At 41.4% G+C, this 23,920-nt stretch overlaps 2 non-coding genes and 2 pseudogenes across 2 annotated transcripts; all 4 read right to left on the bottom strand.

Moving 5' to 3' along the window:
- On the bottom strand, positions 1–188 carry LOC140286944 (U2 spliceosomal RNA). The gene has a single exon (XR_011911349.1). It is a non-coding gene; the product is annotated as a U2 spliceosomal RNA (small nuclear RNA).
- Positions 189–463: 275 nt separating this feature from the next.
- On the bottom strand, positions 464–577 carry LOC140286951 (U5 spliceosomal RNA). The gene has a single exon (XR_011911351.1). It is a non-coding gene; the product is annotated as a U5 spliceosomal RNA (small nuclear RNA).
- Positions 578–987: 410 nt separating this feature from the next.
- On the bottom strand, positions 988–1,121 carry LOC140286949 (U2 spliceosomal RNA; annotated as a pseudogene).
- A 302-nt stretch (positions 1,122–1,423) lies between these two features.
- LOC140286948 (U2 spliceosomal RNA) lies at positions 1,424–1,513 on the bottom strand (annotated as a pseudogene).
- Positions 1,514–23,920: the final 22,407 nt, after the last annotated feature.

The raw sequence follows: 23,920 nt of genomic DNA, 5'->3' as shown, positions 1-23,920 counted from the left end.
GGAGAGCGCACCGTTCCCAGCGGCACTGCAGTACCGGGTCGATGCTTGGAGTGAACGGAGCAAGCTCCTTTTTCAACTCCTATTGATAAAAATCCATTTAATATGTAGTCCTTGCATAGACATATAACATATTAAACTGATAAGTACAGATACTACACTTGATCTTAGCCAAAATGCCGAGAAGCGATAACTGTCCACTGGTTCACGTCCGAGGGCCCTTCCTGGCACAATGCGCACTTGTAGCGGTGTTCGTTTTATGGCCATAGTGTCACTTTGCACCTCCGCCCACCCGCTGCACTGAGCACTCTTCAACCCTTTTAAATGGCATAACTTTACACTACCGCACGCTCCAGCGAGCACCATTCAAGCAACATCGGCACAGTCGCAGCAAGTGAGGCGACTCTACTCAGAGAAGTCACTCTGCGCAGTAACAAGATTTCTTTTGCACAGACAGAAAGGGCTTCACCCGCAAAGGTAAAGCCTGCCAAAAATAGAAACAACTCATTAGTGCTGCTCTACACGGAAGTCTTTAGTAAAAGGCGAAAGACTTGTACATTATGAAGAGAAACCAGTGTATGATTATCCATCACTGCGGGAGCAGGGCATCAGGCTAGTTGGCATAGCCACCTTCCCCATGGTGAGCTTTGCTTGGTTGAGACGCTTGCTCCCCCCCCTTGCTCCTCGGCTGACCAAGTAGGAACAATCGGCCATATTCGATGGCTGCCTTGTCTTTTACTCTGTGCAAAAGACAAGGCAGCCACAAACAACACGGGAACACCGTGTTGAGGCTTTGATCTGACTGCTCATTCGGTGTCGCGTTTCTTTCAAGCAATTCTCCCAGTTAGCCTGCACTCGGCTCGCTCCCAGAACCGTGTTAAAGTCTGCTTCGCATTCACTCTCTTTTATCAGCAGATTAAAAGAAAGTTTCATCTTAGGCTCCCTGAAACTTCCATCCTGCACCGCTGTTTGCTTTTTCACAAGAGCAGAGGAGAGCGCACCGTTCCCAGGGGCACTGCAGTACCGGGTCGATGCTTGGAGTGAACGGAGCAAGCTCCTTTTTCAACTCCTATTGATACAAATCCATTTAATATGTAGTCTCGCATAGAGGACATATCAGACATTCAATTCAATTCAATTCAATTCAATTTTATTTATATAGCGCCAGATTACAACAATTGTCATCTCAAGGCACTTAAGTAATATAGTCCAATTCAAGCCAATTGGAATTCAATTCATTGTAATCATGATCCAATTAATTCATATAGAGCCAATTCAAAAAATTAATATCCTAGCTAAGGAAACCAACAGATTGCACCGAAACGTGTCTTCAGTCCAATCTCCCGTCCTGAGCGTGCCTGTGGCAACTGTGGAAAGGAACGACTCCCTTTTAACAGGAAGAAACCTCTGGCAGAACCAGACTCAGGAAGGGTGGCCATCCGCCTCGACCAGCTGGGGTTTAAGAAGATAAGAACAGATACTACACTTGATCTTAGCCAAAAGGCCGAGAAGCGAGAACTGTCCACTGGTTCACGTCCGAGGGCCCTTCCTGGCACAATGCGCACTTGTAGCGGTGTTCTTTTTATGGCCATAGTGTCACTTTGCACCTCCGCCCACCCGCTGCACTGAGCACTCTTCAGCCCTTTTAAATGGTATAACTTTACACTACCACACGCTCCAGCGAGCACCATTCAAGCAACAACTTTGCACTCCAGCTTCGAACATCGGCACAGTCGCAACAAGTAAGGCGACTCTACTCAGAGAAGTCACTCTGCACAGTAACAAGATTTCTTTTGCACAGACAGAAAGGGCTTCATCCGCAAAGGTAAAGCCTGCCAAAAATAGAAACAACTCATTAGTGCTGCTCAACGTTGTACTTTGCAGTAAAAGAAAGAGCAAATCTAATGTTTCAGGAATCCGAGAATAAGCTTACTTTCATGAGTTCTTCACGATTTCGGATTTTGCTATAAAATGAATTCCTTCACTCAAACTAAATTAAAACTGCTAAACCGCTAATCTGTTACATACAAGGCAGATGTCAAATTCACCGAAATAGGATCTAAGGGTATTTGGCCAATCGAGCTGTAGCAGCTTCGGTAAAAGAGTATAAGTTGAAGAGTTTGTGAATAAAGGTGTGCGCACACATAGTGAGTTGTAGGAAAATAGGCAGGGAGCAATGCCGGCTGGGGTATATGTTCTTGTATGTTGTCTGACTGTTTGATTTGAATGTGTTGTGTAAGTGTCCTGTTGAATGTTACATGTTTGGGCTTTGACACGCTTCACTGTGGTTGTTAACTGTGTGGTGTGTCCTGAAATGTTATATGTTTGGGCTGTGTGACATGCTTAATGCTTTTCAGTAGCAACCCACTTATTCATATATAGCAACTGACAACATAAGAAGTCCGGACATACTTTGATAGTAGTTGTAGAAGTATCCTTATTGATAATAGATAAACTAATTCATAGTGATAGAACAGTAGATGAACAGGTGCCTGCACATGTCTCATGAAAATAAAATGGGTGTATGATTGCTGACGGCAGAGCAATACTGCCAAACTTATGAGTTCTTGTGGCAAACTTGATTCAGTGTCTTGACGTGTATACGCTGTTTCGCTGACTTGTCACAAGAAACAAAGTGTGTTTGATAAGATCCGACCATTTTATTACGGGAGGATCAGTATGTATGGATTCTGATGTGACTGATAAACCCATTCGTATCTTAAGCATAATCTAATACGTGAGACAACGCCCTGGCACACAATCAAAAAAAAAAAAGAGAGAGAGCGGTTTTGTGTCCCCACAGTCCATAATGTAGAAAAGAGAGAAAAAAGCCTTTCTGATTTGGTGTGTGTGCTCACAGTGCAGAGTGTAGAGAAAAGAGAGAAAAGAAAGCCGTTTTGGTGTCACGGGTGTTGTGACTTACACACACACATTTCTGAATTGAGAAAGGAAATTATTTTAGAGAAAGCACTAGAGTTTAGATCCCACATTTGTTGATAGGCATTCATTTAATTTTTCTTTTAATCAGTTTTAAAGTGAATACTAACTGAGAAATGAAAAAGGTGAAGAGTTTAGAAGCTTGGTTCAAGAGCAAAACTTGGTTTATGATCAGCTGAGTCTCTAAACAGAACAGCAAAGGGCTTCATCGAACATTTAAAAAAGATTCAGATTGTTAGAATATCCAGAATTTATAGGAATGGTGGTGATTACTCTTATTTTCTAGAATGGAAATAACTGCACCATGTCTGTTTTATGAATTTAAGGGGCTAAAAAGTTTTGTTCTCGTTTTTCTATGATTAACCGAATGTATGTGAGAGTCCAAACAGACAGAAGGGTTACGGCCGAGCGCTGGACCTTCCAAAAAAGATGAGACAGGCTGGACCTGTGCCATACTAGTTAAGACCTGCCTGTGGATAACAGGTTCTTTAAACTCTCACACACACAAACTCACACACGTTCGCACACATACACCCATACACACACACCTTCTTGAACTTGCTGCAAGATTAAACATTTGCATTAACTGACTCCAGCAACTCTGAGTCTCATTGAGAGACTTTTCTCAACAATTGGGTCCTCAAACCAGATCTCAACGTTTTTTCCGCTTTCCAGGGTCGGAGCTGAAACCGTGCACGGGGGAGTCCAGTACTCCTAATGAAAGACCCCCTGCTGAATTGCGGTAATTAGGGGCCAGTGTCCACTGAAAGGGGGAAACAGGGACGAGATCGTACTTTTGAATCAATGGCCAGAAGCCATTGGCAGTGCAGGCATCAACAATAATGGTGTTATTTCACCCATTAACACTTAAGGTACCTCATGCAGTGGCTGTGATATGGTTACTTAACAAAATATCTTTACCAGACATCTCTCCTACATAACAGTTCTTCTTTCACAGCCACACCTTGTTGTCGAGAGATGTGCTACACTTAATCCATCCACACTGCTACCTACCCCACAGATGGAAAGCCTCATGATTGCATGTCAGAAATAACCATCAGTGTTTTACCCAGGCCAGACTTAACTGATATACGTTATGAAAATGCAGAAATAACTATATTTATTCAACAGGTCAAGCAAAAAACCCTGATGGCACAAATGCTACAGGATTTGCAGTAGTAACAGAAACTGAAGTTTTCTTAAAACAACCACTACCAAAAAATTACTCTGTTCAAGCAGTCGAATTGGTAGCTTTAACTGAAGCTTGTAAATTAAATAACAAAAAGGTTGTTAACGTTTACACTGACAGTCAGTATGCCTTCTCAACTGTACATGTGTTAACACAGCATTGGAAAAACAGGTATGTTGACATCCACAGCTAAATGTATAAACTACAAATATTTTAGCATTATTAGATGTTATTCAATTGCCATCTACAATAGACTCGTATGAATGACCGGAAGGAAAACCATACTGCCAAAGAATTTGTTTAAATATGCTGCAGTATTGAGCCACGGACCATGTCATGTCTCAACAGGAGGGATGGAAGCAATAATGAACAAGGTTTTTACAGCATATGGTTTTACTAATTATTGAATTTTTTTTTTTAGAATAAATAAATGAATAAAGTTTTGTCTAGCAGGTCAAATATGTGCAAAATACATTCCACAGGGCAATCTAAGACCAAAACGAAGATAATTCCCTAAGCCAGTGTATCTTTTTCAACATATTTGTTTGTATTTCATTATTTCATTATTGTGTAGATTTCATTGAACTAAATTAATGTTAAGGGAAACGATTCTGCTCAGTGACAACAGAGGTTTTTACCAAATGGTCTGAAATATTTCCATGTGCACAAGCAGATGCACTCTCAGTAGCAAAATCACGCGTAAAATAACTCATTTCTAGATTTGAAATTACTGAAAAGATCTTCAGTGATAATTTGACACACTTTGTAAACTATGTCATCTCACTGATGGCAAAGAACTTAAAATAGATCTTAGAAACCACTGTGATATAGAAGGTTTCGCTAACACATTGGAATTGTTTTACTATTTACATATGCATGTGCAGTGAAGAATTGCTTGCTGCTGATAAATGCAAAGAAGAACAGCTTACACATAGATGCTCACATATAGGCTGCTGAATGCAATGAAGACCTGCTTATCCAGTAAAGTTCAATGTCAATGTGTAATATTCAATTAAGATTTGCAAAACAGTGAAGTTAAACAATGAATGGGTCCATAGTCGGTATGAGAAGACTACAGGAATATTTACCTGGGTGTACGTTCAAACAGAGATGAGAAAATTGCGATAAATTATTGTTTGTTTGTTTGTTAGTATGTATATGAATGTTATGTGTATAAACTGTGTTGAGTTGTAGTTACTCAGTAGTGTCTCAGTGAAACAACCGACGGGGGAAGCCTTGCGGTGACAACAAAAGCAGTGTTTTACTGATCAGTCAAGTTGCTCCAGTGTACTCCATACAAACTGGTTGGCTACTGAAGGGATAGAAAATGGGGAATACTTGTTTTAAAGCAAACAAGGAATTAGATGGGAAAAATACATGTTTTAACGGGACCCAGACAATATTATATAGATGTCGCCACTGAAGTAAAGAACATTTACGTGGGATGGTGTGAGGGTCCTCGTTTGGCTGACGTTCGCCAATATGCTCGCCATGCTCAGAACCAAGTTCAGACGCGTAAGACAACCAAAAGGGACAAGTGTGAAAAGGAGCTGCATTTGGCAACCATGACCATGTATTACGCAGTTGGTGTAAACAGAGGACGAGGCCGAAGTCGAAGACGTGGACGTGTGGGAGAGGAGGTCGAAATGGGCCACGCCAGAGCTGTGATCCGAATATTTGTTTTTACTGTGGCCAGACTGGACACTGGAAGAAGGACTGTCCACAGCTAAAAAGTGATGAAATTGGGCAAAAGGCTGACTGAGGGTGGGAGGCAGGTTCTGGACGTCACGCGGCAGCGGAGCCTCCACTAATGGGTGATAGCACAAACACACTCACACATTTTTCCTGCTCTGTGTAGTGAAGCAACGCTTGCCGACTGTGATTCACGTAGTAAAGTTTTGCATGCTATTTCCGTCCTAGAGCAAAGATATTTCTCTCAGAATATAGGAACTTATGTTCATCAGTAGTGACGTCAGGGGAGTTTGATTGTCCTCCAAAGTTAAGTGGAAACCACGTTTACTGTATGTCTGCATCAGGCCAGGTTGTGAAGGAGAAAATGACAATGCCCATTGCGTGTTGTCACTCCCGATGAGCTCTCCTTCAAACACTCATTTTTGTTATCAGAGTTGTGTCCCATTAACCTGATGGGCTGTGATCTCATGTGTAAATTAGGCATTATTTTAACTTCTACACCAGAGGGTGTTAAGGTTATGTTACAGCCTGACAAAGTTTTCACAGCAGTGCAGTTTGATTCATCGGCACTTACATATGCTTATGAGTGGAAACTTCCCAGCTCTCCTTTTTCACAACAACTAGTGGAAGAAGCAAAAGCGTTAGTTTCACCCCTTTCTGATTTCATGCAACCTACTGATTTGCACTGCACATCACACATTTCTTTGGGGCCTGACAATGACTATGAGAAGAAGTGAAAAAATATGTGCGCCTACTTTATTGGCTGTGTCGCTCACTCCAGAGCACTTCGATTTTTTTAATGTTTGTGGTACTCGCCCTCACATTTCCTTGGCCAAACGTACACACTGGCAGTGACAAGGTGTGGGAGAGTTTGTTGCGACATGTCAGAAAGAAATGGAGTGGACCGTTTCACCTGCTGATCCAAATTTGATGTTTTCTGAACGATTGTCAGCATAGAAAAAAACATTTTTGAGTACAATGCATTGTCAAAGAACTGTGGACTTAATTCCTACCACAGAATCACATTTTGAAGCATGTTTTTTATCTGAAACAGATTTGTCTTCGATACCCATGTTGGCTGAAGTGCCCAATGATCTTTGGGCTAAGAGCAAATATGATGTGGGGTTGATAAAAGGCTGTGAACCAGTAATTGTCACCCCTAAATCAGACTTTTGTCCATGTAAAAAACAATACCCTTTTAAGCCTGAAGCAATTAAAGGGATTAAACCTGTTTTTCAATCTTTTCAGAAAACAGGCGTTATTGTTCCTTTTGAAAATTCACCTGTGCTTACTCCATTGTTTCCTGTTAAAAAGATTAAAGATGCTGGCCAGCCAGATGAATGGCGTTTTGTACAGGACCTCCAAGCGGTGAATGCTAAAGTTTAGCCACATGCTCCTACTGTGCCCAACCCACACACTATTTTGTCTCAAATTACATCAGATGCACAGTTTTTCTCAGTGGTTGACTTGTCGCCAGTGCACCCTGATAGCCCATTTTGGTTTGCTTTTTAGTTTGAAGGGAGATCTTGGACTTTTACCCGGTTATGCCAGGGGTACTGTGAAAGTCCCACTATTTACAATGCTGCCCTCAAAGCTAGTCTGGATTAACTTCAATCAACCACAGGTTCTGCTCTTTTGCAGTATGTGGATGACATCCTTTTATGTAGTCCATCTAAACAACAGTGTGAAAAAGACCAAATGACTCAAATAACTTTCTTGCTTTCAAAATCTTTCCTCTAGTGACGCTGACTTAGAGAGGGATGAAGATAATCATGTTTAATTGTTCATGTTTTGATTGTTTATCATTGGACCCTTTATTACTATGATGCCTGCATTTTAAACTCACGTTGTGTGCAAATGCAGGCTGATGTTTTACAGATAAAGTTATTATTTTCCTTGTTTCTTTTGGGTTGATTAATATAATGGTATTATTATAATCAAAAGGGAGGAATGTAATGGAAAATAATTCTTATATGCATTGTATTGAGTGTTACTGTGTATAACCTGCAAATGACCGAGCTGCAAGGTACCACCCTGCCCTGTTTTCTTAAATTCCTCTTTACAATGGTGGGCTTGTTATAATGAGATAGGTGCACTTTAACAGATGACGTGATGAGCGGGCAATATAACTGTGTGTTTTTGCTTCAGTGGTCAGAGCAACTCTGTATTCTGTACTGTGTTGTTCTCTCTTGCAAGATATTATTATTAAAGCCTCTTATCTCCTCACAAGAAAATAACTGACTCCCCAAATGCAAGTGTCAAGACAAATGATCAAACTTCTCCAAGCTTCAGTCTGCAGAGAAGTACAAGACAGGGTTGCTCACTTTCTCCCTCACTTTTTGCTATTTTCATCAAACCTTTAGCAGCTGCTATCAGACAAGATAGAAATATTAAAGACATCCAACCCCAAAATATTGAGCATAAAATAAGTCTTTATGCTGATGATGTATTACTTTTCCTTCAGAACTCACAGACGTCTCTCACTCACGATCACACTCATAAATAAATTCTCAGCACTTTCTGACTACTCTATCAATTGGTCTAAGACCACAGTTCTGCCCATTAACTGTAGGGTCCAGAATATACCTGCGATCACTTTACAGTCAGGAAATATTAGATATTTAGGCATAAACATTTCCTCCAGGCTCTCAGAGCTAACAAAGCTAATTTATGTGCAATTATTAAAGACAGTAGAGGACAATCTCTCTCGTTGGAAGTCCTTACCTATATCACTTATGGGGAGAGTTACAACCATTAAAATGATGATACTACCAAAAGTTAACTATTTGTTCTCAATGATCCCCATAAAACCAACCTGCTACTTGGTTTAAGTCACTAGATTCATGCATCTCCAAATTTCTGTGGAAAAACAAACCACCACGTATTAGTTTAAAAACCCTACAGAAGACCAAGGACAGTGGTGGATTAGATTTACCTAATTTTCAGCACTATTCCTTAGCCAATAGGTTACGGTATATATCAAAATGGTTTAAACCTAGCCCAATAGATGAACATGGATAAATATAGAACAAGCATTGTGTGATAATCTGGAAATCTCTGACCTGCCACTTATTAGTCAAAACGTAAAAAATCACAAATGTTTCAAAAGCATTAACATCAGCACCTCTCTGACAGCCTGGTGGGAATTTCTTAAAATAACAAAGTCTTCACTTGTCTAAGCTTACACCCATCTGGAACAATCCTGACATCCTGCAAAACAAAAAAATGCTAAACTTTACTCTCTGGAAGATCAAAGGAATCAAACATCTGGAACATATAATCCAAAATGGACATTTTATTTCATTTGATGAGCTCATATCACAACATGAGATAGGCAGCAATAAATTCCTAGAATATCAACAACTTAAGTCTATAATAACAAAGAAATATATCCTCCACCAACCAGACTTACAACTCCCGATTAGGGTAGTAGAATTTCTAAGCATCTGCACCCCAAAACTACTATCAAAAATATATAAATTATTGTCTAAGATAGATGACACAATGTCTCTACCGTCCTCAAAATGGGAGGCAGATTTATCCATCAGTTCTAGTCATAGCTTCTGGCCACATATATGTTTGAACACCTTCAGAATGACTCGAAATCCTAATTTACAGCTCATACAATACAAAATTCTTCATAGAACACACTATACAGGACAAAGGATGTTCAGGATGGGTCTAACACACTCAAACATCTGCTCACATTGCACAGATAACACACCTGATGATTATGTACACGCTTTGTGGTTTTGTGCGCCTGTCCAGAGGTTCTGGCTTGAAGTCTGTGCGGACCTATCAACATGACTAAAGTGTAGCATTCCTGCATGCCCCACACTGTGCATACTGGGTGACTTAGATAACATCAATGTGGAATTTAGCTTAGCACACATGATCCTCACAGTGTTATGTATAGCAAAGAAAACTATTCTCATGAACTGGAAAGCGAAGAACAATCTGTGTATTAACCAGTTTAGAAATTTTCTTTTAGATTATATTAGCATGGAAACAATGTCTGCTTCCTCAAAACATCAATTGGCTGAATTTAATTCTCTCTGGTCCCTTCTGATTAGCTTGATCACATAGTGGTGGTGGTGGGTTGCTGTCCCGTCGCTCTGGGCGGTTGGGTGTGTGCTGGGGGGGGCTGTGTGGCTTCGGGCGTCTGGTGGTCTCTCGGGTCGTGGGGAAATACAGCAGCCCTGTATTATTGCTTCCTGTGAAATCAAGATACAATGTGCACATGCTGGTTACAAATAAGAAAATACAAACAACAAACAGTTTCTTCCATGGTTCACAGCATGTGTATGATCATCTTCATCGCTGGTCTCAGTAAGGATGTTTCAATCTTCGGTGTCAGAGGTTACTAGCACACACACCGGTGGAGTACAGCTTTTACTGCTGACTCTTATCTTTGTCCTTCCGGGCGTGTTGGTTAGGCTGATGTATGTCAGGGTGGAAGTCATCTACTGGTTCTGGTACCTTCTTACAGTGACTGGCATGAATCCAGGTTGCTCTCTCTGCAACTTTAACAGCTGTGTGAGTGACCAGTAGCACCTGGAACGGGCCTTGCCAACGTTTGGACTTCCAATGTTTCCTGCGAAGTTCCTTCACCACCTGTCATCTGGTTGGAGTGGTGTGTTTTCTGTGGCTGGAAGGGCTGCTTTTACTGCCTGTGAAACTTGAGATAGAACAGTGGAAAGGTTTCGACAGTAAGACAACATAGCATCATCACAAACAGTTGTGGAAGGGAGGGGTCTGGTTACAGGTCCCAATCCCAGGTTAGGAGGTCTGCCAAATAAAATTTCAAATGGGCTGAGATTCACTTGAGCTCTGATTCTCATTCTCATGTAGGTAAGCACAATAGGTAATGCTTTTGTCCATGGCAGACCTGTTTCTTCACAACATTTGGCTAACTTGGACTTTAATGTACCATTTTCTCTTTCCACAGCACCTCCACTCTGTGGATGATAAGCACAATGTGTGCGCAAGCTTATTCCCAGGAATTTACCAACCTCAGTCAATGCAGTGTTTACAAAATGTGTGCCATTATCACTAATGATCTTCTCTGGAATGCCCCATCTAGGAATGATTTCTGTTTAGCAGTGCTTTAGTCACTGCATTACTGTTTGCATGTTTTGCAGGGAAAACTTCAACCCATTTACTAAACACGTCCACTATTACTAGTGCATATTTCTTTCCTTCAGCTGGTGTGAGTTCAACAAAATCCATCATCAAATGTTCAAAAGGTTTCTCTGGTGGAGGGTGTGCAACTTGCGATGTGTGTAATGCCTTTCCTACATTATGTGTGGCACAAACCATACATGACTGACAGTATTTTTGCGCATATGAACTGAACCCTTTTGTGAACCACTGAGCAGTGAGTGCATTCAGCATCCCCCCTTTTGACACATGGTTCAACCCATGTGTCAATTTTGAAAAATGAGGAAAAAAATGTTTAGGTAGACAGGGTTTACCATCAGGTCCCATCCAAACACCATCCGTATGAGTTGCACCCACAGAGGACCAAATGCGTCCAGAGGACCAAATTTCATCTGCAGAGGCAAAAGTTTGCAAAGCATGGAGATCTGTGAGGGAGTCTTTTGCCTGCAAAGAGAGGGAAGCGAAAACAGGAAAAAAATTAGCTGCTTGCTTAGCTGCAGCATCAGCTCTGGCATTGCCACAAGCAACAGGATCGTCTGAGTTAGTGTGAGCCGCACACTTACAGACCGAGATTGCTGTAAGCAAAAGGATCGCATCAAGAAGATCAGAAACCTGCTTGGAGTTCAGAATAGTTTTACCATCTGATTTAAGGAAATGCCTGTGTTTCCACAGCGCACCAAAGTCATGAACAACACCAAAAGCATATCTGGAATCTGTGTAAATAGTGACAGACTTACCAGCTGCCAACTTACAAGCTTCAGTAAGTGCAATAAGCTCAGTAGTTTGAGCAGAGAAATGTTTAGGAAGAGAACCAGACAACAAAGTGTCATGTGAAGAACATACTGCAAACCAAACACAGTTAGTACCTGTGGCTGGATCACGCAAAGCTGATCCATCTACAAAAAGAATCATGTCAGAGTTTGGAAGAGGAGTCTCTAAAAGATCAGGTCGGGGTGTACAAACTTGTTCCAAAACAGCTTCACAGTCATGAGGCTCCCCATCCTCAGGAGTCGGAAGCAAAGTAGCAGGATTCAGAACAGTACAATGTTTAACAGTGACATTTGGCATATCACGGAGCACAGAGGTGTATCTGAGCCAATAAGCAGTTGAAAGATGTGAAGTTTTCTGCTCGAGAAGAATAATGGCAACAGCATGAGGAACCAAAACAGTCAAATTAGCGTAGCCCACAATATCTTGGGAGGCCAGGACAGCTTTCTCTGCAGCTGCAACAGCACGAAGACAACCAGGCAGGCCTGCAGCCACAGAGTCCAGTTTTGCTGAGAAATGAGCCACTGGCCTTTGCCTGCCCCATGTTCCTGCATAAGAACAGATGTCATACAACCATGCTTGTCATCAACTGCCTGTATGAAAGGTTTATGAGGATCTGGAATGCCAAGTGTTGGTGATGTTTGAAGAGCCAGCTTAAGCTGACTAAAGGCTGATTCAGCCTCAGGAGTCCATGGAACACGATCAGCTGACTGGAGCTGCATGTCAGAACTGCAGCTGCCTTTACCATGGATAAGAGCACCTAAGAGAGCTTCGAGAAAAGAGTAGTTAGGAATAAAGTTCCTGCAGTAAGATGTTATACCTAAGAATGACATAAGCTGTTTTTTAGTAACCGGTTTAGGAATGATCTGAACTGCAGCAACATGTTTAGGAGAAAGTGAGCGCCCATCCTTAGAAATCACATGACCCAAAAAGGTGACTTCGTCCTGTACAAACTGTAACTTAGAAAGGCTGGCTTTATGGCCATAAGAAGGAAGATGTTTCAACAGATTCACTGTCTTTTTCACACTGTTGTTTAGATGGACTACATAAAAGGATGTCATCCACATACTGCAAAAGAGCAGAGCCTGTGGTTGATTGAAGTTAATCCAGACTAGCTTTGAGGGCAGCATTGTAAATAGTGGGACTTTCACAGTACCCCTGGCATAACCGGGTAAAAGTCCAAGATCTCCCTCCAAACTAAAAAGCAAACCAAAATGGGCTATCAGGGTGAGAAAAACTGTGCATCTGATGGAATTTGAGACAAAATAGTGTGTGGGTTGGGCACAGTAGGAGCATGTGGCTGAACTGCAGCATTCACCGCTTGGAGGTCCTGTACAAAACGCCATTCATCTGGCTGGCCAGCATCTTTAATCTTTTTAACAGGAAACAATGGAGTAAGCACAGGTGAATTTTCAAAAGGAACAATAACGCCTGTTTTCTGAAAAGATTGAAAAACAGGTTTAATCCCTTTAATTGCTTCAGGCTTAAAAGGGTATTGTTTTTTACATGGACAAAAGTCTGATTTAGGGGTGACAATTACTGGTTCACAGCCTTTTATCAACCCCACATCATATTTGCTCTTAGCCCAAAGATCATTGGGCACTTCAGCCAACATGGGTATCGAAGACAAATCTGTTTCAGATAAAAAACATGCTTCAAAATGTGATTCTGTGGTAGGAATTAAGTCCACAGTTCTTTGACAATGCATTGTACTCAAAAATGTTTTTTTCTATGCTGACAATCGTTCAGAAAACATCAAATTTGGATCAGCAGGTGAAACAGTCCACTCCATTTATTTCTGACATGTAGCAACAAACTCTCCCACACCTTGTCACTGCCAGTGTGTACGTTTGGCCAAGGAAATGTGAGGGCGAGTACCACAAACATTAAAAAAATCGAAGTGCTCTGGAGTGAGCGACACAGCCAATAAAGTAGGCGCACATATTTTTTCACTTCTTCTCATAGTCATTGTCAGGCCCCAAAGAAATGTGTGATGTGCAGTGCAAATCAGTAGGTTGCATGAAATCAGAAAGGGGTGAAACTAACACTTTTGCTTCTTCCACTAGTTGTTGTGAAAAAGGAGAGCTGGGAAGTTTCCACTCATAAGCATATGTAAGTGCCGATGAATCAAACTGCACTGCTGTGAAAACTTTGTCAGGCTGTAACATAACCTTAACACCCTCTGGTGTAGAAGTTAAAATAATGCCTAATTTACACATGAGATCACAGCCCATCAGGTTAATGGGACACAACTCTGATAACAAAAATGAGTGTTTGAAGGAGAGCTCATTGGGAGTGACAACACGCAATGGGCATTGTCATTTTCTCCTTCACAACCTGGCCTGAGGCAGACATACAGTAAACGTGGTTTCCACTTAACTTTGGAGGACAATAAAACTCCCCTGACGTCACTACTGATGAACATAAGTTCCCATATTCTGAGAGAAATATCTTTGCTCTAGGACGGAAATAGCATGCAAAACTTTACTACGTGAATCACAGTCGGCAAGCGTTTCTTCACTACACAGAGCAGGAAAAATGTGTGAGTGTGTTTGTGCTATCACCCATTAGTGGAGGCTCCGCTGCCGCGTGACGTCCAGAACCTGCCTCCCACCCTCAGTCAGCCTTTTGCCCAATTTCTTTGGTTGCCCGCTCATCACGTCATCTGTCTTTGGTTGATAGTTGATTGTTCTTCTAACTTTCCTCCTAAATTTCATCACTTTTCAGCTGTGGACAGTCCTTCTTCCAGTGTCAAGTCTGGCCACAGTAAAAACAAATATTCGGATCATAGCTCTGATCCCACACGTCCACGTCTTCGACTTCGGCCTCGTCCTCTGTTTACACCAACTGCGTAATACATGGTCATGGCTGCCAAATGCAGCTCCTTTTCACACTTGTCCCTTTTGGTTGTCTTACGCGTCTCAACTTGGTTATGAGCATGGCGAGCATATCGGCGAACGTCAGCCAAACGAGGACCCTCACACCATCCCACGTAAATGTTCTTTACTTCAGTGGCGACATCTGGCATATTTTCTTCTGAGGAGATAAGAGGCTTTAATAATAATATCTTGAAAGAGAGAACAACACAGTACAGAATACAGAGTTGCTCTGACCACTGAAGCAAAAACACACAGTTATATTGCCCGCTCATCACGTCATCTGTCTTTGGTTGATAGTTGATTGTTCTTCTAACTTTCCTCCTAAATTTCATCACTTTTCAGCTGTGGACAGTCCTTCTTCCAGTGTCCAGTCTGGCCACAGTAAAAACAAATATTCGGATCATAGCTCTGATCCCACACGTCCACGTCTTCGACTTCGGCCTCGTCCTCTGTTTACACCAACTGCGTAATACATGGTCATGGCTGCCAAATGCAGCTCCTTTTCACACTTGTCCCTTTTGGTTGTCTTACGCGTCTCAACTTGGTTATGAGCATGGCGAGCATATCGGCGAACGTCAGCCAAACGAGGACCCTCACACCATCCCACGTAAATGTTCTTTACTTCAGTGGCGACATCTGGCATGAGGCCTTTAATTATTGCATTGCATGCAATACTCTCCCATGGTCCTGATTCATTACCCAAATCCCTTGGTCTCTGATGACCGCTGTGCTTGCTGACTTCCTCAAGGAGGCGGTGTACAAAATCATCAGTCCCTTCACCGGGTTTCTGTTTGCAGGTGTAAATGTGGGACATATTGATTTTGGTTGGAAATTGAGTGGTGATGGCTTGACACAGTCTTTGGTTGGCTGCTTCATATTGAGCGTTATCATTATGTCCTCGTTCACTGTTGGTAGGTCGCAAATCCAGTTGTAGCATACTGGCCTCTATTTTGCAGAGGTCGGACGGTTTGAACTTTTTTGCCAATATGCGATGCAATTCAACCCCAGTCGGGCAGAATTGTGCGCAGAAATCTCGCAACTCGTCAGCAAAATGGGGTCCAGAAATCTCTGGATCTGGTAAGCATTGTTATGCTTCCATGATGTCAGTCTCAGTCCAGGGTCGATAAACCAGTAATGGTCCAGTGGGAACTGCAACTTTAACCATAGGCATGGTTTGAATCTGGTTTTGTTTTTTCTCACGTTTAGATCTCTGAAGTCCAGATTGTGGGTAAAGGATTTTTGTCACTTGCGTTAAAAGTTCTTGGGCAGGTACGCTGGAGAACCAAACGTCTTCCTTTTCCTCATCATCAGACCTATGTAGCTGATGTTGTGAGAATGATGGAATTTCTTCCCGAGGGAGGATGGAAGAAGTCCCTTCTTCCCGAGAGCCAGAGGCTTGTGGCAGGGCTGGCTGTTGTTGTTGCAGGCGTCGTGGAGGGCAGGAGTCCAGGTCTGGATCCGGCACAGCTAATACTAAATTATTATCATCATTCCGTCATGGCATTTGTTTAACATTTTCCTTTCTTTCTCTTAATACACTTTATTTTTTCCAAAATTCTATACCTTTCTTACTTCTTATTTAAACTTAATTTTCTTTTTTTTTGCTTCATCTCTTTCTCATATTTGCAAAACTTTTCTTCTAATTTTCTTATTTCTAACATACTAAAAGAACCTTCTGGTGGAAAACCTCTGGACCATATGTCTTTTTCATTTCATCATGCTTAGGTCCCCCGGTAGGGTCAAAAGTCTGAGACCTACTGTTTCCAATTCTCAGACTTGGAATGGGGAAATATATTCCTTCACTCAAAGGACGTCTCCAATGAGGACCTTAATCTGTACTCACACTTCTTCGGAGTACTTCACACTTCTTCGGACTGCTTCAAAAGTTTCACTTACCCATGAAATCTCTGTCTCACTAATGACACAACCGGGAAACCCTCTTTTATTCAAATAAAAACTAAAAAGCAGTCCTATCGTCTCAGACTATCATATTTCAAAAATGATCCCAGCGCTGGTATTCAAGAAAAGGACCTGCCAGTCCTCTCTCTCAGAAAAGCCCTTGGAGGTATGAGGCTGGAACAGCTACTTCAGTCCAGGCTGGCCATGCACTGCGATCCGGTCCAGAGACACCAGTCGAGGGATCCTGTTCGTGACGCCAAAATTGTGGTGGAAATTTAGTAACGCACAGAGTCAGTTATTTTCTTCTGAGGAGATAAGAGGCTTTAATAATAATATCTTGAAAGAGAGAACAACACAGTACAGAATACAGAGTTGCTCTGACCACTGAAGCAAAAACACACAGTTATATTGCCCGCTCATCACGTCATCTGTCTTTGGTTGATAGTTGATTGTTCTTCTAACTTTCCTCCCCAACCATCAGTTTAGGTTACCCAAAAGGAGTGTATTGCTCCATCACAAGTATGCTTCTTTCATATACAGGGTAATATGAATATGAATTTTATGCCTGAAACCTATTAAGACATGCAAAAATATGAAGGACAAAGCAGTTTTAACTTGGTTTGAGTGAAGGAATTCATTTTATAACAAAATCTGAAATTGTGTAGAACTCGTGAAAATAAGCTTATTCTCGGATTCCTAAAGGTTCAGTGTTGTTCTTTCCTATCCTGCAAAGTACAACGTTCTTTTTTGTTTAAAGCTATTTAGACATGGATAAATATGAAGGACAAAGCAGTTTTAACTTGGTTTGAGTGAAGGAATTAATTTTATATCAAAATCCGGAATTGTGTAGAACTCGTGAAAAGAAGCTTATTCTTGGATTCCTGAAAAAAATTAGTGTTGTTGTTTCCTATCCTGAAAAGTACTACGTTCGTTTTTGTTTAAAGGTATTTAGACATGGATAAATATGAAGGACAAAGCAGTTTTAACTTGGTTTGAGTGAAGGAATTGATTTTATATCAAAATCCGATATTGTGTAGAACTCGTCAAACGACGCTTATTCTCGGATTCCTGAAAAGGTTTAGTGTTGTTCTTTCCTATCCTGCAAAGTACAACGGTCTTTTTTGTTTAAAGCTATTTGGACATGGATAAATATGAAGGACAAAGCAGTTTTAACTTAGTTTGAGTGAAGGAATTCATTTTATATCAAAATCCGAAATTGTGTAGAACTCATGAAAGTAAGCTTATTCTCGGATTCCTGAAACTTTAGATTTGCTCTTTCTTTTACTGCAAAGTACAACGTTGAGCAGCACTAATGAGTTGTTTCTATTGTTGGCAGGCTTTACCTTTGCGGATGAAGCCCTTTCTGTCTGTGCAAAAGAAATCTTGTTACTGTGCAGAGTGACTTCTCTGAGTAGAGTCGCCTTACTTGTTGCGACTGTGCCGATGTTCGAAGCTGGAGTGCAAAGTTGTTGCTTGAATGGTGCTCGCTGGAGCGTGTGGTAGTGTAAAGTTATACCATTTAAAAGGGCTGAAGAGTGCTCAGTGCAGCGGGTGGGCGGAGGTGCGGAATGCGAAGTAGACTTTAACACGGCTCTGGGAGCGAGCCGAGTGCGGGCTAACCAGGAGAATTGCTTGAAAGAAACACGACACCGAATGAGGTGGCTGTTTTGGAACAAGTTTGTACACCCACGACCTGATCTTTTAGAGACTCCTCTTCCAAACTCTGACATGATTCTTTTTGTAGATGGATCAGCTTTGCGTGATCCAGCCACAGGTACTAACTGTGTTTGGTTTGCAGTATGTTCTTCACATGACACTTTGTTGTCTGGTTCTCTTCCTAAACATTTCTCTGCTCAAACTACTGAGCTTATTGCACTTACTGAAGCTTGTAAGTTGGCAGCTGGTAAGTCTGTCACTATTTACACAGATTCCAGATATGCTTTTGGTGTTGTTCATGACTTTGGTGCGCTGTGGAAACACAGGCATTTCCTTAAATCAGATGGTAAAACTATTCTGAACTCCAAGCAGGTTTCTGATCTTCTTGATGCGATCCTTTTGCCTACAGCAATCTCGGTCTGTAAGTGTGCGGCTCACACTAACTCAGACGATCCTGTTGCTTGTGGCAATGCCAGAGCTGATGCTGCAGCTAAGCAAGCAGCTAATTTTTTTCCTGTTTTCGCTTCCCTCTCTTTGCAGGCAGAAGACTCCCTCACAGATCTCCATGCTTTGCAAACTTTTGCCTCTGCAGATGAAATTTGGTCCTCTGGACGCATTTGGTCCTCTGTGGGTGCAACTCATACGGATGGTGTTTGGATGGGACCTGATGGTAAACCCTGTCTACCTAAACATTTTTTTCCTCATTTTTCAAAATTGACACATGGGTTGAACCATGTGTCAAAAGGGGGGATGCTGAATGCACTCACTGCTCAGTGGTTCACAAAAGGGTTCAGTTCATATGCGCAAAAATACTGTCAGTCATGTATGGTTTGTGCCACACATAATGTAGGAAAGGCATTACACACATCGCAAGTTGCACACCCTCCACCAGAGAAACCTTTTGAACATTTGATGATGGATTTTGTTGAACTCACACCAGCTGAAGGAAAGAAATATGCACTAGTAATAGTGGACGTGTTTAGTAAATGGGTTGAAGTTTTCCCTGCAAAACATGCAAACAGTAATGCAGTGACTAAAGCACTGCTAAACAGAAATCATTCCTAGATGGGGCATTCCAGAGAAGATCAGCAGTGATAATGGCACACATTTTGTAAACACTGCATTGACTGAGGTTGGTAAATTCCTGGGAATTGTGCTTATCATCCACAGAGTGGAGGTGCTGTGGAAAGAGAAAATGGTACATTAAAGTCCAAGTTAGCCAAATGTTGTGAAGAAACAGGTCTGCCATGGACAAAAGCATTACCTATTGTGCTTACCTACATGAGAATGAGAATCAGAGCTCAAGTGAATCTCAGCCCATTTGAAATTTTATTTGGCAGACCTCCTAACCTGGGATTGGGACCTGTAACCAGACCCCTCCCTTCCACAACTGTTTGTGATGATGCTATGTTGTCTTACTGTCGAAACCTTTCCACTGTTCTATCTCAAGTTTCACAGACAGTAAAAGCAGCCCTTCCAGCCACAGAAAACACACCACTCCAACCAGATGACAGGTGGTGAAGGAACTTCGCAGGAAACATTGGAAGTCCAAACGTTGGCAAGGCCCGTTCCAGGTGCTACTGGTCACTCACACAGCTGTTAAAGTTGCAGAGAGAGCAACCTGGATTCATGCCAGTCACTGTAAGAAGGTACCAGAACCAGTAGATGACTTCCACCCTGACATACATCAGCCTAACCAACACGCCCGGAAGGACAAAGATAAGAGTCAGCAGTAAAAGCTGTACAAGCCGGTGTGTTAAGTGCTAGTAACCTCTGACACCGAAGATTGAAACATCCTTACTGAGACCAGCGATGAAGATGATCATACACATGCTGTGAACCATGGAAGAAACTGTTTGTTGTTTGTATTTTCTTATTTGTAACCAGCATGTGCACATTGTATCTTGATTTCACAGGAAGCAATAATACAGGGCTGCTGTATTTCCCCACAACCCGAGAGACCACCAGACGCCCGAAGCCACACAGCCCCCCCCAGCACACACCCAACCGCCCAGAGCGACGGGACAGCAACCCACCACCACCACTATGTGATCAAGCTAATCAGAAGGGACCAGAGAGAATTAAATTCAGCCAATTGATGTTTTGAGGAAGCAGACATTGTTTCCATGCTAATATAATCTAAAAGAAAATTTCTAAACTGGTTAATACACAGATTGTTCTTCGCTTTCCAGTTCATGAGAATAGTTTTCTTTGCTATACATAACACTGTGAGGATCATGTGTGCTAAGCTAAATTCCACATTGATGTTGTCTAAGTCACCCAGTATGCACAGTGTGGGTCATGCAGGAATGCTACACTTTAGTCATGTTGATAGGTCCGCACAGACTTCAAGCAAGAACCTCTGGACAGGCGCACGAAACCACAAAGCGTGTGCATAATCATCAGGTGTGTTATCTGTGCAATGTGAGCAGATGTTTGAGTGTGTTAGACCCATCCTGAACATCCTTTGTCCTGTATAGTGTGTTCTATGAAGAATTTTGTATTGTATGAGCTCTAAATTAGGATTTTGAGTCATTCTGAAGGTGTTCAAACATATATGTGGCCAGAAGCTATGACTAGAACTGATGGATAAATCTGCCTCCCATTTTGAGGACGGTAGAGACATTGTGTCATCTATCTTAGACAATAATTTATATATTTTTGATAGTAGTTTTGGGGTGCAGATGCTTAGAAATTCTACTACCCTAATCGGGAGTTGTAAGTCTGGTTGGTGGAGGATATATTTCTTTGTTATTATAGACTTAAGTTGTTGATATTCTAGGAATTTATTGCTGCCTATCTCATGTTGTGATATGAGCTCATCAAATGAAATAAAATGTCCATTTTGGATTATATGTTCCAGATGTTTGATTCCTTTGATCTTCCACAGAGTAAAGTTTAGCATTTTTTTGTTTTGCAGGATGTCAGGATTGTTCCAGATGGGTGTAAGCTTACACGGGACAAGTGAAGACTTTGTTATTTTAAGAAATTCCCACCAGGCTGTCAGAGAGGTGCTGATGTTAATGCTTTTGAAACATTTGTGATTTTTTACGTTTTGACTAATAAGTGGCAGGTCAGAGATTTCCAGATTATCACACAATGCTTGTTCTATATTTATCCATGTTCATCTATTGGGCTAGGTTTAAACCATTTTGATATATACCGTAACCTATTGGCTAAGGAATAGTGCTGAAAATTAGGTAAATCTAATCCACCACTGTCCTTGGTCTTCTGTAGGGTTTTTAAACAAACTGTGGTTTGTTTTTCCACAGAAATTTGGAGATGCATGAATCTAGTGACTTAAACCAAGTAGCAGGTTGGTTTTATGGGGATCATTGAGAACAAATAGTTAACTTTTGGTAGTATCATCATTTTAATGGTTGTAACTCTCCCCATAAGTGATATAGGTAAGGACTTCCAACGAGAGAGATTGTCCTCTACTGTCATTAATAATTGCACATAAATTAGCTTTGTTAGCTCTGAGAGCCTGGAGGAAATGTTTATGCCTAAATATCTAATATTTCCTGACTGTAAAGTGATCGCAGGTATATTCTGGACCCTACAGTTAATGGGCAGAACTGTGGTCTTAGACCAATTGATAGAGTAGTCAGAAAGTGCTGAGAATTTATTTATGAGTGTGATCGTGTGAGTGAGAGACGTCTGTGAGTTCTGAAGGAAAAGTAATACATCATCAGCATAAAGACTTATTTTATGCTCAATATTTTGGGGTTGGATGTCTTTAATATTTCTATCTTGTCTGATAGCAGCTGCTAAAGGTTTGATGAAAATAGCAAAAAGTGAGGGAGAAAGTGAGCAACCCTGTCTTGTACCTCTCTCCAGACTGAAGCTTGGAGAAGTTTGATCATTTGTCCTGACACTTGCATTTGGGGAGTCAGTTATTTTCTTGTGAGGAGATAAGAGGCTTTAATAATAATATCTTGCAAGAGAGAACAACACAGTACAGAATACAGAGTTGCTCTGACCACTGAAGCAAAAACACACAGTTATATTGCCCGCTCATCACGTCATCTGTTTTTGGGTATAATTGATTGTTCTTCTAACTTTCCTCCCCAACCATCAGTTGAGGTTACCCAGACACACTCGTAAATACCAGCCTAACCCTGTCCCCCCTAAAGTGCAGCTATCTCATTATAACAAGCCCACCATTGTAAAGAGGAATTTAAGAAAACAGGGCAGGGTGGTACCTTGCAGCTCGGTCATTTGCAGGTTATACACAGTAACACTCAATACAATGCATATAAGAATTATTTTCCATTACATTCCTCCCTTTTGATTATAATAATACCATTATATTAATCAACCCAAAAGAAACAAGGAAAATAATAACTTTATCTGTAAAACATCAGCCTGCATTTGCACACAACGTGAGTTTAAAATGCAGGCATCATAGTAATAAAGGGTCCAATGATAAACAATCAAAACATGAACAATTAAACATGATTATCTTCATCCCTCTCTAAGTCAGCGTCACTAGAGGAAAGATTTTGAAAGCAAGAAAGTTATTTGAGTCATTTGGTCTTTTTCACACTGTTGTTTAGATGGACTACATAAAAGGATGTCATCCACATACTGCAAAAGAGCAGAGCCTGTGGTTGATTGAAGTTAATCCAGACTAGCTTTGAGGGCAGCATTGTAAATAGTGGGACTTTCACAGTACCCCTGTCATAACCGGGTAAAAGTCCAAGATTTCCCTTCAAACTAAAAAGCAAACCAAAATGGGCTATCAGGGTGCACTGGCGACAAGTCAACCACTGAGAAAAACTGTGCATCTGATGTAATTTGAGACAAAATAGTGTGTGGGTTGGGCACAGTAGGAGCATGTGGCTGAACTTTAGCATTCACCGCTTGGAGGTCCTGTACAAAACGCCATTCATCTGGCTGGCCAGCATCTTTAATCTTTTTAACAGGAAACAATGGAGTAAGCACAGGTGAATTTTCAAAAGGAACAATAACGCCTGTTTTCTGAAAAGATTGAAAAACAGGTTTAATCCCTTTAATTGCTTCAGGCTTAAAAGGGTATTGTTTTTTACATGGACAAAAGTCTGATTTAGGGGTGACAATTACTGGTTCACAGCCTTTTATCAACCCCACATCATATTTGCTCTTAGCCCAAAGATCATTGGGCACTTCAGCCAACATGGGTATCGAAGACAAATCTGTTTCAGATAAAAAACATGCTTCAAAATGTGATTCTGTGGTAGGAATTAAGTCCACAGTTCTTTGACAATGCATTGTACTCAAAAATGTTTTTTTGTATGCTGACAATCGTTCAGAAAACATCAAATTTGGATCAGCAGGTGAAACAGTCCACTCCATTTCTTTCTGACATGTAGCAACAAACTCTCCCACACCTTGTCACTGCCAGTGTGTACGTTTGGCCAAGGAAATGTGAGGGCGAGTACCACAAACATTAAAAAAATCGAAGTGCTCTGGAGTGAGCGACACAGCCAATAAAGTAGGCGCACATATTTTTTCACTTCTTCTCATAGTCATTGTCAGGCCCCAAAGAAATGTGTGATGTGCAGTGCAAATCAGTAGGTTGCATGAAATCAGAAAGGGGTGAAACTAGCGCTTTTGCTTCTTCCACTAGTTGTTGTGAAAAAGGAGAGCTGGGAAGTTTCCACTCATAAGCATATGTAAGTGCCGATGAATCAAACTGCACTGCTGTGAAAACTTTGTCAGGCTGTAACATAACCTTAACACCCTCTGGTGTAGAAGTTAA

This window comes from Leuresthes tenuis, unplaced genomic scaffold (genome assembly GCF_036924035.1).
Source record: "Leuresthes tenuis unplaced genomic scaffold, fLeuTen1.0.hap1 SCAF_100, whole genome shotgun sequence".
Classification (NCBI taxonomy): Eukaryota; Metazoa; Chordata; class Actinopteri; order Atheriniformes; family Atherinopsidae; genus Leuresthes; species Leuresthes tenuis.
The sequence above is the reverse complement of the archived record's forward strand: the minus strand, read 5'-3'. Positions and strand labels throughout refer to the sequence as shown.